Genomic DNA, 19,671 nt, shown 5'->3' on the forward strand with positions numbered 1-19,671 from the left:
TTCAATATTCTCCTCCAACACCATAACTCAAATGCATCAATTCTTCTACAGTCTTCCTTATTCACTGTCCAGATTTCGCATGCATATGAGCTTATTGAAAATACCATGTCTTGGGTCAGGCACACCTCAGTCTTCAAGCTGACATCTTTGCTCTTCAACACTTTTAAAAGGTTTTGTGCAGCAGATTTGCCTAACGCAATACATCATTTGATTTCTTGACTACTGCTTCCGTGAGTGTTGATAGCTGATCCAAGAAGAAAGAAGTCCTTGACAATTTCAATCTTTTCTCCGTTGATAAGAATGTTGTTTATTGGTCTAGTAGTGAGGACTTTTGTTTTCTTTACATTGAGATGCAATCCATACCGAAGGCTGTAATCTTTGATCTTCATCAAAGTCCTCTTCACTTTCAGCAATCCAGTTTGCATCATCTGCATATATACCACAGGTTGATAATAAGTCTTCCTCCAATCCTGCTGCCACATTTTTCTTCATATAACCCAACGTCTCGGATTATTTGCTCAGCATACAGGTTGAATACCCATAAGCTTGTCGCACACCTTTCTTAATATTAAACCATTCAATGTTCCCATGTTCTGTCCGAATAACTGCCTCTTGGTGCATGTACAGATTCCTCATGAGCACAATTAAGTGTTCCGGAATACTCATACTTCGCAATGTTGTCCATAGTTTGTCATGATCCACACAATCAAAAGCTTTTGCGTAGTCAATAAAGCATAGGTAAACATCTTTCTGATATCGTCTGCTTTCATCCAAGATCCATTGGACATCAGCAATGATATCCCTTATTCCATGGCCTCTTCTGTATCTGGCTTGAACCTCTGGAAGTTCTCGGTCAATGTATGCTTGCGGCCATTTCTGTATTGCCTTTAGGAAAACTTTACTTGCATGGGATATCAAAGAGATTGTCCGATGATTTCCACATTCCGTTGGGTCACCTCTCTTTGGAATGAGCATCAATACAGCTAGCTTCCAATCAGTCGGCCAGATACTTGTCTTCCAAATTTCTTGGCAGAGATGAGTGAGTGCCTCCTGTGCCTCCTCACTTTCTTGAAAGATTTTAATTTTTATTCCATCAATTCCTGGTGCCTTGTTCTTTGCCAGTTCCTTCAATGCACCTTGGACTTCCTCCTTCAGTATCATTGGCTCTTGAAATGGTTGAACATCAACCATTTCCTTTTTGTACAGTGCCTCTGTGTATTCCTTCCATCTTCTCTTGATGCTTTCTGCATCATTCAATAATTTGCCCAGAGAATCTTTCAATAACTAAAGTCAAGGCTTAAATTTTTTCTTCAGTTCCCCCAGCTTGAGAAATGCTGAGCGTGTTCTTCTTTTTTGGTTTTCTGATTCCAGATCTTTGCGTATTTTATTGTAATGTTTGGCTTTATCACTCAAGCTGATGTTTGAAATTTTCTGTTCAGCTCTTGTACCTCTTCATTTCTTGCATTTGCTTTAACATCTCTACACTGGAGAGCAAGTTTCCGTGTCTCTTCTGACATCCATTTTGATCTTTTCCTTCTTTCTTATCTTCTTAATGATATTTTGCGTTCTTCATATTCTTGATGTCAACCCACAACTCTTCTCTTCTTCAGTCTTTAGTGCTTAACGTATCAAATCTGTTCTTCAGATGATCTCTAAATTCAGGTGGGTTGTAGTCAAGGTCATATTTTGGCTCTCATGGACTTGTTTTCATTTTCTTCAGATTCAGTTTGAATTTGCGTATGAACAATTGATGGTCCGTTTCACAATCTGCCCCTGGCCTTGTTTTGAGTGATGATAAGGAGCTTTTCCATCATCTCTTTCTTCAGATGTAGTCAATTTGATTTGAAATGAACAAATCATTGATTTTGAAGAATTCTATCATGCATTCTCTGGGCATCATTTCTATCACCAAGGCCATATTTTCCAACTACTGATCCTTCCTCTTTGCTCTCACCTTTGCATTCCAATCACCAGTATTGATCAATTCATCTTGATTGCATGTTTGATCAAGTTCAGATTGAAGAAATTGGTAGAATTCTTCTATTTCATCCTCACTGGCTTTAGTGGTTGGTGCGTAAATTTGAATAATAGTGGTATTAACTGGACTTCCCTGTTGTTGTTGTTCTTGTTGTTGTTAAGTGCTGTCAAGTCGGTTCCGACCCATAGTAACCCTGAACAGGGTTTCCAAGGCTGTAAATATTTACGGGAGCAGAAAGCCTCATCTTTCTCCCGTGGAACAGCTGGTAGTTTCGAACTGCTGACCGTGTGGTTCGCAGCCCGATTCATAACCACTACACTTCCCTGTAGGCACATGAATATTATCCAATCATAGATAGTGTTGTACCTCACAACTGATCTGGATATGCTCTTTTTGACAATGAATGCAACACCATTCCTCTTCAATTTTCCATTCCCTGCATAGTAAACCATGTGGTTGTCAGATTCAAAATGGCCAATACCAGTTCATTTCAGCTCATTAATGCCTAAGATATCGATATTTATGTGTTCCATTTCATTTTTGACAACTTCCAATTTTCCCGGATTCATACTTCGTACATTCCATGTTCCAAATTTCAGTGGATGTTTGTAGCTGTTTCTCCTTATTTTGAATTGTGCCCCATCAACAAATGATGGTCCTGTGGTATTTACTCCCATGGGCTTTACTCCATTCATGTCATCACAGTCAACTCTGCTTCAAGTAGGCAGGCCTTCCCCAGTCGCATTTTGAGTGCCTTCCAACCTGAGGGGCTCATTTTCTGGCACTATATCTGGCAGTGTTTCTCTGCTATGCATAAGGTTTTCAGTGATAGCTTCCAGAATCACAGCAATTCACAAGCCACCACAGTAGATAAACTGACAGACCAGTGGCATAGCTTTAAGCATCATAGCAACACACATGTCACCATAGTTTGACCAATGGACAGATGGGTGGAAGACCAACACTGTGGACCCTGATTAATTAAGGACTTCAGAAAGTGTAGGCATTTAGAGAGGCAACACTGATTTTAGAGCCAAGCTGGATTTCAATCCTGGCTTTGTGGTCTTGAACAAATGACTTAACCTCTCTGAGTCTCAATTATACTATCTGTAAAATGGGAGTCCTGGTGTGGTGCTAAAGGATAACCAGTCTTCGGGTATCACTGTGAGTCAGAACCGACTTGATGGCACTTAAAAACAACAACAACAAAATGAACGTAAGGAAAGTAGTTCTTAACATGATTTTTGTAAGGATTACAACATTGGGTTATAAACAATGTGATACTGTAGTATGAACATTCTACCACACGGTAGGATTGAACTGCAAAGTTGGTGATTGAAACTTACCAGCCACTCCTCAGAAACCTATACAGGGTCTCTATGGGTTGGAACTGACTCAATGGAACTTAACAACAACAATAACAATAATATTCATATTTTCCTGAGGCACAAGATTGAATCCTGTGTTCATAAGGTTGGCGTGTGTGCATCTGACTAGAGAAACTAGCTGCCGCAGATCAGGGAAGGAACGATGAATGAATGAGTTAAAGTTTGGTGGGACCCGTTGGCTGTTTTTCTGGAGGACAAGGTGAAAATAGAACCCTACCTCAAGACATAAACAAAAGTTAGTTAAAACAGAAGTCTGTTAAGGACTTAAATATAGGATAAAAACTTTAAATATTTTAGAGGAAAACAAGAGAATACAATTATGGCCTCGGGGTAGAAAATAATTTTTTTTTTCAAAAGACACAAAAAGACCAAACTATAAAGAAAGCTATTAATAAAATTATCTACAGTAAAATTAAAACTTCTGTTCATCTACAATGAACTGATGGCACTGTGGTTAAAACTACTCGACTGCTAACTGAAAGGTCATCAGGTCAAACTCACCATTCCCTCTGTGGGAGAAAGATGTGTTCTTCTGCTTCTGTGAAGATTTACAGCTTGGAGAACCCCCATGGGCATTTCTACTGTGTCTTACAGGGTCACTGTGAGTCAAAATCAATTCAACATCAGTGGGTTTGTATTTTTTGGTTCATCTATAAGGAAGGATAGGTAAGACATTTGAAACAGCCAAAGGAAAAAAGTAGGAGGACTCACATTTCCTGATTTCAAATCATACTGCGTGGCTACAGGAACTGAAACATCCTGGAACTAGTAAAGACTCACTGACCAATGGAATAGTATTAAAAACCTAGGAATGTGTCCATGCACCTATGCTCAACTGAGTTTTTAAAAGTTTGCTAAGACCATTCCATGGAAAAGGAAAGACTTTTCAATAAATTGTTGTTGCTGTTGTTAAGTGTCGTTGAGTCAGTTCTGACCCATAATGAGCCTGCACAGGGTTTCCGAGGAGCAGCTGGTGAACTTGAACTGCAGACCTTTCAACTCAAACCAACTTTTTAGTCCAGCACATTAATCAACAGCACTACACCTGGACTCCTTTCAATAAATAATGTTGGGAAAATTGGATTTACACCTGCTGAAGAATGAAACAGGATCCACTTTATGTTACACAGAAACCAATTCAAAACGTTTCAGGCATAAATGTGAAAGCTAAAATCATAAGATTCTTTGAAGAAAATAATAGGGAGTGAAGTTCAGGCCTAGCTTTTAATAATGAATTACCTCATGCAATAACAAAAGCACAAACAGTAAAACATAAAATAGATCAATGCGACCTCAAAACAATATAAGTAGCCCCAACTTACCACATACTTTAGTTACGATGAAATGATACTTTTGACTGAAAGGTTTTATGTTTGGTTTGGTTTGGTTTGGTTTGTTATATCTTATCATTATTGCAGCATGTGGTCTGGTGATGTTATCATTCTTAGCTGTTCACTTGCAGATGTTTGAGGTCATGATTTGTAAAGATACTGATAGTAGAAGGCAATAATTGTGAATTAAAAAAAAAAAAAGGTATTTGATCTATGTTAGCCAACTCATGATGGAGTCATTGGAATGAAAGCCCCTCGAAAGTTGGGAAGTACCTGTACTTCAGTTAATCAAAGGAATTTATTTAAACAGTGAAAAGACAACCTAACATTGGGAAAACATTTTGGAGAAGCATCTATCAGATAAGAGTCTGATACAAATATAGATATATAATCCAATTAAAAATAATAATAGAGAAAGGACTTGGGTACACATTTCACCAAGAAGGATATCCCAATGGTCAAAAACACAGGAAAAGATACTCAACGTCTTTAATCATCAGAGAAATGCACATCAAAACCACAACGAAATACCACCTCACTCACACTAAGATGGCTAAGATGAAAAATACAAACAAAAAAACTGGAAAATAACAAATTTTGGCTTGTTGTTAAGTGCTGTCAAGTCAGTTGTGTATGGTGTGGCGCTGTGGGCTAATGCATCAGACTGCAAAGTCATTTGAACTGCAAGGTCGGTGGTTCAAGCTCACCAACTGCTCCTTAGAAACCCTATACAGGGTCGCTATGGGTCGGAATTGACTCAATGGCACTTCACAAGAACAACAACATAGGGTTTCTGAGGAACAGCTACTGGGTTTGAACTGCCCACTTTGTGGCACCGCGTCATAGGTATGAGGAAATTGGAGATTAGAACCCTTAGCCATTGCTGGTAGGAACACAAAAGTAGTACACCTGTTACAGAAAAAAGTGTAGCAATTCCTCAAAAATTTAAAAATAGAACTACCGCACAATTCCAAGTATAAATTCAAACAATTTGAGGTCAGAGACACAAATAGATATATGTATGCATTACAGTACTACCTACAACAGCTGAAAGATGGAAACAACCTAGAAGTCTATCAGTAGATGAATGGATAAACAAAATGTGGTACATACATACCATGGAACACTACATATACAGCTATAAAGACAAACTACATCTTGATACATACATGAATGAACCTTGAAAGCACGTCAAGTGAAATAAGTCAATCACAGAAGGCCAAATGTTTATAATCTCACGTACGTGAAATGACATAAATATGCAAATATATAGAGACCAAATTTTATTAAGTGCTTTTAGGTGTCGTCAAGTTGGTTCTGACTCATAGTGACCAGGAATAGATTTTCGGAGGCTGTAAATCTTCATGAGAGCAGAAAGCCTCATCTTTCTTCCAAGGATTGACTGGTGGGTCTCAATTGTTGACCTAGTGGTCAGCAGAAGAGACTGAAACTTGTTGTTGAGTGTAGAGAAGCTAGAGCCACTGGAAGAAATGAAGTAAAAGAGCTGAGCAGAAAAATTAAAAGGACAGCTCAATATGGCAAAGTCAAATATTGTAATGAAATGTGCAAAGAGCTGGAAATAGAAAGCCAAAAAAGAAGAACATGCTCAGCATTTCTCTAGCTGAAAGAACTGAGGAAAAAATTCAAGCCTTGACTTGTAATATTGAAGAATTCTATGGACTAAATATGGAATGAGCCAGGAGGCAATACTAAGAGTCATTACCAAAATGAACTGGTTGATGAACACCTATTTCAAGAGCAACCATATGATCAAGAACTAATGGTATTGAAATAAATTCAAGCTGTACTACAGGCATTGGCAAAAAAACAAGTGTCCAAAAATTGATGGAATACCAACTGAAATCTTTCAACAAACTGACGCGGCACTGGAGGCACTCACTCATCTATGCCAAGAAATTTGGAAGATAACTACCTGGCCAACTGATTAGAAGAGATCCATGTTTCTGCCCATTCCATAGAAAAGTGACCTGAAAAAAAATGAAGAAATAATCAGACAATATCATTAATATCACATTCAAGTAACGTTTGGCTGAAAATAATTCAAAAACAGTTGTTTTTGGTGGTGGTTATATGCTGTAGAGTCAGTTCCAATACCTTGTATAGGGTTTCCGAGGCTATAATTCTTTACAGGAGCAGAAAGCCTCATCTTTAGCCCATGGAACTGCTGGTAATTTTGAACTGCTTATAGAAGTACATTGACAGGGAGTTTCCAGAATTCCAAGCCAGATTCAGAAAAGGACTTGAAACACGGGATAATATTGCTGATGTCATATGGATCTTGACAGAAAGCACAGAATATCAGAAAGATTATTTGTGCTCTATTGACTATGCAAAGTCATTTGACGGTGTGGGTCAAAACAAACTATGGATAACATTGTGAATAATGTGTATACCAGAACACTTAATTGTGCTCGTGAGGAATTTATACATAAACCAAGCAGCAACTGCTCAAACAGAACAAGGAAATACTGAATGGTTTCCAATTAGAAAAGGTGTGTGCCAGAGTTGTATATCTTCACCATACTTATTCAACCTATATACTGAGCAAATAATCAGCATTGATTATATAAAGAAGAATGTGGCATCAGGTTTGGAGGAGAACTCATTAACAACCTGAGATGTGCAGATGACACAACCTTGCTTTCTGAAAGTGGAGAGGACTTGAAATACTGATGAAGATCAAAACTACAGTGTTGATTGCACCTCAATGTAAAGAAAGCAAAATTTCTCAAACTGGACCAATAAATCACATCGTGATAAATGAAGAAAAGTTGAAGTTGTTAAAGACTTCTTTTTGCTTGGATCCACAATCAACACTCATGGAAGCAGCAGTGAAGAAGTCAAATGATGCATTGCATTAGACAAATCTACTGCAAAAGACCTCTTTAAAGTGTTAAAGAGCAAAATGACAGTTTGAGAACTAAGATGTGCCAGACCCAAGCCTCATATGTGTGTTAAAGTTGTGCAATGACTAAAGAAAGAAGGACAAGAATCGCTGAATTGATATTATGTTGTTAACAAGAAATATTGAAAGTACCATGGACTGCATGAACAAACAATATGTCTTGGAAGAAATACAGCCAGAATGCTCCTTAAAAGGGACTTGTCTCTCATACTTTGGACATGATTTTAGGAAGGACCCCTCCTTGGAGAAGGACATAATGCCTGGTAAAGTGGAGGATCAACAAAAAAGAGGAAGACCTTCATTGAGCTGGGTTGACACAGTAGCAGTAGCAATAGGTTTAACAAAACAGCTATGAGAATGGTGCAGTCATTACTGACCCGACAGCACTTAAATCAATAACAACAATAAATTTTATTAGTGGTTGTCTGGGGTGGTAGGGAAAGGGAGAGGAGGACTCCCTGTCTGGGAACCAGTGAATCTCTCTTTATGATGAAGGGAAGTCTGCATCTATAGAGAATGATGATCACACAGTAGTACTGAATATAATTGATGTCACTAAGTGCTGAGCTCACAATACATGTGATATACATCCTTCCACAAATAAATAAATAAATGCAGCTGCTGATACTGCCTGTGTCCAACCAGACATCTCATGAGATTTGTTTGGTTTTATGGGACATTCCAGTCAATTGACTTAATAGAGATTTTGGTGTTTCTGTTCTACTTCCTAATTGGTTGTTAATGCTTGGGTCTTAAAGGCTTATTAGTGCTATCCAAGGGACAGCAACTGTTCTCTATTTACTGAGAACCACATAGGCAGAAGGAGGATCAAGAATGGGGGACGGAAATGGAATATGTGTCCAATCACCTCCATGAACAACTGCTTCTTTGTGATGAGACCACAATAACTGTATGGTACCTAGCTAGATCAAAGAGCACAGCCTTCTGTATGGATTACATCTCAATGTCAAGAAAACAAAAATCCTCACCACTGGACCAATCAACAACATTCTTATCAACAGAGAAAATTTTGAAGTTGTCAAGGACTTCATTCTTCTTGGATCAGCTATCAACACTCACGGAAGCAGCAGTAAAGAAATCAAATGACGTACTGCATTAGCCAAATCTGCTGCACAAGACCTTTTTAAAGTGTTTAACAGCAAAGATGTCAGCTTGGGGACTAAGGTGCGCCTGACCCAAGCCGTAGTATTTTCAATAACTTCATTTGCATGCAAAAGCTGGACAGTGAATAAGGAAGACTGCAGAAGAATTTATGCTTTTGAGTTATGTGTTGGAGGAGAATATTGAAAGTGCCATGGGCTGCCAAAAGAACCAGTAGATCATTCTGGAAGAAGTACAGCCAGAACACTCCTTGGAGGCCAAGATGGCCAAACTTCATCTGTCATATTTTGGACATATTGTCAGGAGGGACCAGTCACTGGAGAAGGATATCATGTTTGGTAAGGTGGAGGGTCAGAGAAAAAGAGGAAGACCCCCAATGAGATGGATTGACCAAGCGGCAGCATCGATGGACACAAGTGGCAACAGTAGTGACGTTGGCCAAGGATCAGGCAGTGTTTCGTTCTGTTGTGCATAAGGTCGCTATGGGTTGGTACAGACTTGATGGCACCTAACAACAGCAACCTAGCTAACAATGCCAAACATTTAGATCAAGGACTCCTCTGAAGTCATCTTTGAACCAAATAATAATTCAGACATCATTAGAAAGCAATGATAATAAATTAACTCTCTTAAAGAATTATCTATATGTGATCAAACTGACAAAGCAACTTCAAAGAATAGAAAAGAAACATAAGGAGGCAATGAGTTTATATTGTTGTTAAGTTCCATCAAGTCGGTTCTGACTCATAGCAACCCTGTGTAGGGTTTCCAAGGAGTGGCTGGTGGGCTTGACCCGGCCTTGTGGTTAGCAGTCCAGTGCTTATTCTCCAGTGCCACTCCAGGACTCTGATGGCATAATAGTTTGGAAAAGGATATCAAGAACAGTGATACAACTGGAAGAATCCAACCAATGTCACTGAATTCTCCATAAAGAAATTGTTGAAGTGATATATGTTTTGATATGTATATTTTTACATGCATACATATATAAGTAGACAAAATTATACACGTGATCCACAAGAAATTAAAAAGACACAAATTGTAATAAAATATCGACACCTTTAAATGGCAAAAGGTTATTATCAGAAAGAAACAATGCCTATGAATTGATAAGACAAGTAAGCAATCCAATTTAAAACAAAACAAATGAGCAGAAAGCCCACACAGGTAGGTAGGGATTTCACAAAACAGAAAGAAAATTCCAATAAATATAAGAAAATACACTCAGTGTCATTAGTAGTCAAGGCAATGTAAATTAAAATCAAAATGAGGTTTGATTTCAACCCACGAAGTTCATGAAATACCAAGCATAACAGGAGAATGAGAACTTATAATGGTCAGATACAGCCATATGTTATTAGTGGGAGGTACGTAGTTGTAACCACCTTGTAAATAATTAGGCATACCAAGAAGAGTTGAAAATGTCCAACTCTCCAATCCAGAAATGGGGTCAATGGTGGTCCAGTAGTGGAATTCTTGCTTCCATGTGGGATACCCAGGTTCCAGTCCTGCCAACGTTCCTGAAGCTCAACCACCATCAGTCTATTAGTGGAGACCTGTGTGTTGCTACGATTCTGACCAGGTTTCAGCATAGCTTCTAGACTACAACTAGGCCAAAAGGTCTGGTGATCTATTTATGGAAACCAACCAGTAAAAACCTTATGGATCACAAGCTTCTATTGTGTATGGGGTCCCCATAAGTTGGGACTGAACTTAAAGGGTACAAACTGAAGAACAGCATTTCAGGCAGATGGCTGAGGGCTGGAGAAGACAGCCAAGACTTCCAGTCAGATGTCTAAACTGGGTGCTCTCTGAAGCTCGTAGTTGGTGTTTGTTCTTTTTATACCTTCCATGAACATTATGGAGGCCTGGTGTGGCGCTGTGGGTTAATGCGCCAGACTGCAAAGCCGTTTGATCTGCAAGGTTGGCAGTTCAAGCTCACCAGCTGCTCCTTGGAAACCCTATACAGGGTCACTATGGGTTGGAACCAACTCGACAGCACTTAACAACAACAACAACATGAACATTATGGGGTGATTCCTCTAACTTGTGCATGCCTACTTAACAAATAGTAGCTTCCTCATTATTTTGTAATATTACTTTATAATTGTGGATATAATATTTTATTGAATTTGAAATCTACTTGCATTATCAAAGATTATTTCAACCTAATATCTATCAATGAAAGAAAAGAAAGAGCTGTTTGAGTTTTTAAAGATCATTTTTGAATTATTTATAAATGGTTTAATTTTTTTATCTTCCTGTGAGAACAAGTTTTTTTTGTTTTTGTTTTTTTACCAATGGTGAGTATCAAAAATTTAAAGAGATCATCATTTAAAATCTTTATCCAGAAATTGTATGAAACTATTTCATTTTTAAAAAACTGATATTTTAAAAGTATTTTGCAGAAGGAAAGTTCAGGCTTCTCCATTTTAAAACTTTGAAAAACTTGTGTGGAAATTGTATACAAATTAAATATTCAAAAACTTCCCTAACCCTTTGTATTTCTCTTTCCTTAACATAATTATGGAATATATATATATATATATTTAAATCATTCTTTTTTCACCACAACCAGTTGAATAGTTCCAAACTACTTATGGTTTATTCCAATGTACAGAACAAATAGTACCATTTTCTATGTGATCTCACATGGGAGAAAGATCAAGAAGCATGGCCTGAATGAAAACTGTGCACATGAAACACATGCAAGCATGCTTATAGGAGTACTAACCATAGTAGACAAAATAAATAAATAAGCCGGAAACCACCCAAGCGACTACAAACAATAGGAGGACCAATGGCAGTGCGCTACAAGTGAAGATCCGTGAGTACAGCAACTCCCTCAAATATAAAAAGCAAGGAGAAAATAAAGTAAGTCACAGAAGAAAACATACAAAGTTCAGTATGTTTACAAGGAAAATTAATGATATCTTTAGGAGAGAAATTCATTCATTCTTTCATTCATTCATTCATTCAATGATGCTTGGGCCTCAAGGATTTTGTAATTGCTGTTTCTTCTGCCTGGAATGTTCTTTCTCCCAGGGAGTTATGTGACTTTTCTTTCACTGCGATTAGGTCTTTGTTGAAACCCTAGCTTATCAGAGAGGACTTTCCAGACCAGAGCAGCTGATATAAAATGGTGGTGGTGGTTATGTGCTGTGGAGTTGGTTCTGACTCATAGCGACGCTGTACAGGGTTTCCAAGGCTGTGAATTCTTTACGGGAGCAGAAAGCCGCATCTTTTTCCCAGGGAATAATTGGTAGTTTCTAACTGCTGACCCTGAAGTTAGCAGCCCGATTCATAACCACTACACTACCAGAGCTCCTTTGATATAAAACAGAGCAAGACAATACATTAGCATCCAGGCACACGTCCATGCTCACATGCACATACAAACACACAAGCACACACAGAGACACAACACCTGGGCCACTCTCTAGCTTACCTTCCTCATTTGACTTTTCTGTATGAAACTTAATATCTGTCCTACATATTTGTTTGTTTTCATATCTCTCCTTCAGGAAAATAAACTCAGTGGGACAGGAACTTTGTTTTAGTCAGCTCTTCCTGGTGTGGTTACTTTAGGATAATCACTTGTACTTAGCTAAGTGGGTGGTTCAAACCCACCAGCTGCTTCTCAGAAACCTTACACATGGTCTCTTTGAGTGGGAACTGACTCCATGGCACTTAACAACAACAACATGTCTCCAGCAACTTGAAGAGTGGCCGGCATACCTTTGTTGCTATTGTTGGTTTGGTTATCATCAAGTCCATTCCAACACATGACAACCCTATGTGTGCAAATTAGAACTGCTCCATAGGGAGTCCTGGTGTGGCTCTGTGGGTTAATGCCCTGGACTGCAAAGCCATTTGCACCACAATGTCGACGGTTCAAGCTTACCAGTTGCTCCTCCTTGGAAACCCTATACAGGGTTACTATGGGTCAGAAATGACTCCACGACACTTAACAACAACAACATAGGATTTTCAAGGCTGTGACTTTTTGGAAGCAGATCACCAAGCCTGTCTTCTGAGGCCTCTCAGGGTAGATGAAAATCATCAACATTTTTATTGCTAGCCAAGTGCTTAATTACATGTGCCACCCAGGAAACCTAAATTCTAGTGTGGCAATTACAAAATTTAGAGCTACCAACTTGGTTATATAAACATGAAACTCTATTTTGCTATGTAACTGCATTTTGTTTTGTTCTCAAACCTCACTGATTGTGAATAAACTAAAATCTTTTCCTTTCAAGGTTAACCTTTCCCTTCTGAATTTCTCCTCAGACTCTCCTTGGGGTAAATCCCAGTGCTCAACATAACAGTTTCACACACAGCGCGTAGTCCTTTTCCTTCTCCTCACCTTGAAGGTGAGTTTAGTTCCTAGAGGAGGAGAGATTCACATTTAGCCTTCATCTTGCCCATTGTTTTCTGACATCCGTGACAATCTGACTCATCCTGTCGGATTCTTGGTCTCCAACATCTGCCTCCACTGCAGCCACTGTTAAAATCATCGAACTCGCTCTCTGCTCACTGAAGCATCCTACGTCACTGATTATTTTTGTTCTTACTACAAGGCTTTCCACCACTTCCTCTCAGGTACTGTGAACTCCCCTTGGAGGCTTTAAACCAGTTACAGTCACATTGTTTCTGACTCATAGTGACCCTACGTGTGTCACAGTAGAACTGTGCTCTATAAGATTTTCACTGAATCAGTGGACTTTTGTTCTGAGATGCTTCAGGGTGGGCTCAATCTTCCAATCTTTCTGTTAGTAACTGAGAGCACAAGAGGTCCAGGAGAGGGGATACACAGGTTTTGTCTCTGCACAATGCCCTTCACACCATTTTATTTTGACTTCATCTCCTCCATGTTGTATGTGGATCTGTTGCCTCCTCAGGCTTCATCCACAAGGAAGACACACCGGAGTATCCCTATCCCCAACACAAGGCTCCGCCTGGGACTACCAGGTACCTACTCCCTTCTCAGATATCCATCAGCATCTCTGTTCTGCTTTGTTCTCCTGGAAAACCCTCCTTGTGCCACCTATTCAACTTGATCTCATAGTCTGCTAGAGGGAAAACAATGCTTAGAACTGCAGCTGATACTTCATCCTCAATTCTTCCCGGTTCTCTGAAATCTCAATTTTCTCTTTCTGTCTCTCAAAATCTGGGCCTTTTGCTCTATTATCAGACATTTTCAAAGACATTGACTCTACTCAGATACCCACTTGACTCTAAATCCACCATGTCCCATAGCAATAGAAGATTCAACGGGTGAAAGACCTAGCGTCAGCATGCAAAGTGGAGAAAAGAGAAACATCTGTTGTTTTCTTGGAATCTTATCTCACTAAAGCGGAACTCACAGCACCACAAGAGCTTAGGAGACTGGCTTTACAAGTTTAGATCTTGTTTTATTTATTCAGTCCTTTGGGAACTCTGCATACATATTTTTTTTTTTTCCTCTATAGCAGATGTTCTCTACCTAAGACTCCCACTTTTTGTTTTTAAATTAGCAATTGTTGATGGAAATATTTTTACCATACATTGCACACCTTATTAAATGCACCAACCAGAAGCTAGGCCCTTCTCTTTCGAGAAAGTTACCTTGTCATGAATATCCATATCTCCCCATGCCATTCAATGGCTCTGGAGACTAGCTTGGGCTAGAGAAGTGGGCAGATCTGCTTGACTTTATCTTCACCCTGGCCAACCTACTTTTCTTTCTTCCAACTCCATCTGTACAACAGCTTGCTCAAGGCTGTTGGCCACTGGTAGTGTCCAGCAGGTGCCCTTTCTGCTCCTCCATGTGTAGTCTTTGGACCAGCAACATCAGCATGGCTTAGGTTAGACCAGTAGTACCAGAATACCCTTTTATCAAGACCCAAGCTAGACATATTCAAGTTTGAGAATTCAGTATTTCCAACACCAGACTGACCCCTGTCCCACACTCAAGAGATTTTGACTCAGTCCAAAGGGAGACCAGCGCTCCCCCATCCCAGGTGATTCTGACTTAGTTCCTCTGTGGTCCAGCATTTGGGTCTACAGTCCTAAGTGCAGAAGAGAGAACAACAGCCTGAGATGCTTTTACGTACATAGTCCTATCAGCCCCATTGCTGTGGCAAAATCATCACAATTACAGTGACAAAAAAATATGCACATTTTGTTCAGCACATTCCCCCAGATTATACTGTTGGCATGTAGTTTTTCATCCTTGAAACATCCACTGAGCGTTGACTTCACCTGAACTTAACAATGTTTGCTGGTTTGGCTAGATGAACATGGAAGGATGGAGATATGATGTGGTAAATTTGGGTTCTGTTGGTCCCTGTCAGGATCATTTCAATACAGGGCAGGAATGTGAGTTCTAAAACCAAGATACCTGGGTTCAAATTCGGGCTCTATCCATAGAGCTGAATGGCATCTATGAGTTATTAAAATGTCCTGTGGCTCAACATCCTCATTTGTGATATGTGGATGCTGATTATGCCCACTTCCCAAAGTGAATGTAAGAATTTTATAAGTTAATACATATAAAACGCTTAGAGCTATGACTGATACATAGCAAGTGCTCAGTAAATTATTATTATTATGAACTCTAATCCCAGACACCAAATAGAATGCAATTCATATTCAAGATTCCAGTCCCATGAAACTTCTATTTATCCCTCAGGACTCAGATCAAATGATGTTGTTGTTGTTGTTGTTGGTAAGTGTCATCAAGTTGGTTCCTACTCATAGCAACCCTCTATAGGGTTTCTGAAGAGCAGCTGATGGGTTTGAACCACCGACCTTGTGGTTAGCTGTCCAGTACTTATTCCACAGTGCCTCACCAGGATTCTCAAATGAAGTGATAGCAATAAAAATTTGGCCTTTGGTTTTGGTTCCTGAGCACTGCAATACATGTGAGGCTAATGAACGGGGACTGACCAAAGTAAGAGAACTAACTGAGGACTCAATGTTGATTACTCGTTAGAGGCAAAATGTAGTATATCATGGCCACATGGTTAGGCTGATAGGAATCCTGAACCTAAGGTTCAGATGAGCTTCCTGGTTAGTGACCATGAATACAAGAGGGTAAGATATCCCTTCCAATTCTCACCCTGTGTTTCTCTTAGTTTGTATACCTTTTTTGTTGTTGTTAGGTACCATCAAGTTGGTACCAACTCATAGAGATCCTATGCACAACAGAACAAAACACTGCCCGGTCCTGGGCCAACCTCACAATTGTTGCCACGTTTGAGCCTATTGATGCTACCACTTTGCCAATCCATATCACTGGGGGTCTTCTTCTTTTTCTTTGAGCCTCCAATCTACCAAACAGGATATCCTTCTCCAGAAACTAGTGAAAGAATACAACCCTGTCACGAAACTTTCTTAATTTGAAACCATTCAAATCAAACAGAACCAATGTTCTGTTTGAACAACTGCCTCTTTGGTCCATGTACAGATTCCTCATGAGCACAATTAAGTGTTCTGGAATACTCATATTTCACAATGTTGCCCATAGCTTGTCATTATCCACACAATCGAAAGCCTTTGTGTAGTCAATAAAGCACAGGTAAACATCTTTCTGATATTCTCTGCTTTCAGCCAAGATCCATCAGACATCAGCAATGATATCCCTCATTCCACTGCCTCTTCTGAATCTGGCTTGAATGTCTGGAAGTTCTCTGTCAATGTATGATTGTAACTGTTTCTGTATTACCTTTACTAAAACTTTACTTGCATGGGCTATCAACGAGATTGTCCGATGATTTCTGCACTCTGTTGGGTCACCTCTCTTTGGAATGGGCACAAATACGGATCTCTTCCAATCAGTAAGCCAGATAGTTGTCTTCCAAAATCTTGGCAGAGATGAGTGAGTGCCTCCTGTGCTGCCTCACTTTCTTGAAAGATTTCAATTTTTATTCCATCAATTCCTGGTGCCTTGTTCTTTGACAATTCCTTCAATGCAACTTGGACGTCCTTCTTCAGGATCATTGGTTGTTGATCATATGCTACCTCTTGAAATGGTTGAATGTTAACCATTTCCTTTTGGTACGGTGACTCTGTGTATTCCTTCCATCTTCTCTTGAGGCTTTCTGCATCATTCAATAATTTGCCCAGAGAATCCTTCAATAACAAAAGTCGAGGCTTGAATTTTTTCTTCAGTTCCCCTAGCTTGAGAAATGCTGAACATGTTCTTCCTTTTTGGTTTTCTGATTCCAGATGTTTGCACATTTTGTTGTAATATTTGGCTTTATCTTCTCGAGCTGATCTTTGAAATTTTCTGTTCAGCTCTTATGCCTCCTCATTTCTTCCATTTGCTTTAGCATCTCTACCCTAGAGAGCAAGTGTCACTGTCTCTTCTGACATCCATTTTGACCTTTTCCTTCTTTCTTGTGTTCTTAATGACTTTTTTCCAGAATTCAGGACTTTTTAATTTGTTCCAAAGTCGCTAAAGCAAAAAACATAATAAAACATCCTCCTTGCCTTTACATGCCCCAAGTGAAAAACAAAACAACAAAAAACTTTTTGTAGGAAAATTTGGTTTTGTACGTGGTATAAAACGTAATATAAATTCAAATCCAGTTAAAGCCACGGGGCAGCTCCCTTTGAAATGTGTTCCGTAGGATTTCTAACTAATGCATAGGGCTACTATCTTGGAATGTCCTCAGAAGGCTTTGTCATGATCCGGTAACAGAGTAAAAACCCAGAGTCCTTGCTTTCAGATGGAAGAGGGAAAAGGCAGGGACAGAAGATCTACTCAAACTTCGTCTTCTTTCCTTGTAGCTTGTGATCTCTGACTCCTCCTCTGCCTCCCCAGAAGCCTCCTCACCCTCCAAATCCTCCCTGGCCTCTGCCACCAAATCCACCCCAGCTTCCTCTGCCATGGCCACCTCTACCTCCAAATTCTCCTCGGCCTCCACCTCATCCCCTGAAGCCACTTTCGCCCTTAGGTGTGGCCCAGTTCAAGGTAACTTTGTTTCCATCAATTTCCCCATCCTCCATGGCCTCCTTAGCATTGTCCTCACTGTTAAAGTCTACAAACCTAAACCCTTTGGAGAAGCCTGTTTCACAGTCTGTGACTATCCTGGTGTGAATAGAACCATCAAATTACTCCTTCAATGTTTCCTCAGTTGTGTCCTCAGACAGACCTTTGGCAAACAGTGTTTTGGATGACTGGCTTCTCACATTAGGGAGGTCCCCTGGATCCTTGCAATTCCAGCATGGTGACTCTGCCCTCAATTTCTCTTTTATTACAAGAATTTAAAGCTTATTTAGCATCCTCATGTGAAAGCAAATTCTGTAAATGCATATCCTCCAGATTTGCTGTACTGGTTCTGAGGCACCTTGATAGCAGCTGCTTCTCAAACACTTCCTGGAGAGTTTCTTCTGTTGCACTGTAGAACAGGTTACTTAAAACCAGTGTTTTCAATTCACCACTCCAAGTGTTGGTCTTCCCACCTCTGTGGTCTTGATTTTGACCTTTCTCCCCAGTGTAGTACAAGGTTTATAGAATGGCCATCAATCTCTGTACCTTGCTTTTCTTCAAAGATTTTCTCAGCATCAGCTTCTGTTTTGAATTCGAGATAAGCAATCCCTTTACTCTTTCCATCTTTGCTGACTAATCTGATCTCCATGGCGTCTTCAAACACTCCTTTTAATTCATCCTGAGTGACTTTGTAAGACAAATTTTTGGCCAAAGGTATTCTGGCATCTCAGTGTTTCTTGCTGTCTTTTCCCTTTGGTCTCTCTAGTTTAATTTCATTACCAAAGACCTTTAAACCAGTGAGTTCCAAGACTTTTTCCAGGTCTTCAGCAGATTCAAAGTTCAAATAGCCAAATTTCCTAGTCCTACCAATTCTGACATCCATGAGAACAAGATCATTTTTAGCAAAAAGTCCTGAGACCAGTTTTTAATTCTGGAGCTGACTTGTTAAAATTGAGGTTTCCAACAAATAGACTGAAAGCTGTAGTTGGTTCTACGGCTTCCACTTTCTGCTTCTTGGCTTCAGGAGTGGCTTTCTGTTTGGCCATTTCCTCCTTTTGTTTTCTAGGTACTTCTTTGACAGGTTCTTCATTGTCTTCATCTTCCTCATCATCTTCTTCATCATTGTCATCATCCTCAGCCACACTCTTGGCTTCCAAAGGAACCACCTTGGGAGGAGATTTCTTGCCTTTGCAGGCATAGTGTTCATGGCCTCTTCTTCAGAGTCATCTTCATCCTCCTCATCCTACTCATCATCGTCATCCTCGATCTCATCGTCGTCATCATCATCATCATCATCATCATCATCATCCTCGTCATCAAAGTGAAGGGCAGCTGCTCCTTTCATCACAATGGGTTCAAATTCATCTTCATCCTCATCACTCTCTTCCTTCTTGGCATTCTTGCCATTCTTTGCCCCCTTCTGGCTGGAGGTCACCACCACTGCTTTGCCTGGGGTGGGTCCCTTCTTGCCAGGTGTTGCTGCTGCTTTGGCTGCTGTAACTGTCTTCTTAGCTGATGTGGTGGCTGCCTTCTTGCCAAGGATGACAGCTGCTTTCTTCGCTGGTGTGGCAACTATCTTTTTTGTGGAGGAAACCACCACCGTCTTTGATGGCATTGTGGTATTCTTCTTACCTTTTTTTCTGAGGAACGAAAACCTCTTCTCCACTGCTTTCTTCTGCTTCATCTTCTGACAGTTCCTCATCCTCACTGTCTTCTTCTATCTCCTTGAGGGGAGGATCCAGCTTCTTGGGATCACTTTGATTTTTCCTGGTTTTCACGAGCTTCATGATGGCGGCTGGGGACAACGGAGGGTGTGGAGGACACAGATGAGACTGCGGGAACCCAAACCATGTTGATGGTGGCCACAGTGCTGAAGAGGCTGGAGCACACATGCTTGACTACCAGCTAGAGCTCGAGACCTCCTTCCTTATTCTTTTTTTTTTTTTTTT

General features: G+C 39.9%; 2 pseudogenes; both read right to left on the reverse strand.

The window, feature by feature from the left end:
* Positions 1 to 14,370, reverse strand: part of LOC102824893 — a 17,149-nt pseudogene extending 2,779 nt beyond the window's left edge.
* Positions 14,371 to 17,490: 3,120 nt separating this feature from the next.
* LOC102812816 lies at positions 17,491 to 19,509 on the reverse strand (annotated as a pseudogene).
* Between the last annotated feature and the right edge of the window lie 162 nt (positions 19,510 to 19,671).

This window comes from Chrysochloris asiatica, unplaced genomic scaffold (assembly GCF_000296735.1).
Source record: "Chrysochloris asiatica unplaced genomic scaffold, ChrAsi1.0 scaffold00006, whole genome shotgun sequence".
NCBI classification, from domain to species: domain Eukaryota; kingdom Metazoa; phylum Chordata; class Mammalia; order Afrosoricida; family Chrysochloridae; genus Chrysochloris; species Chrysochloris asiatica.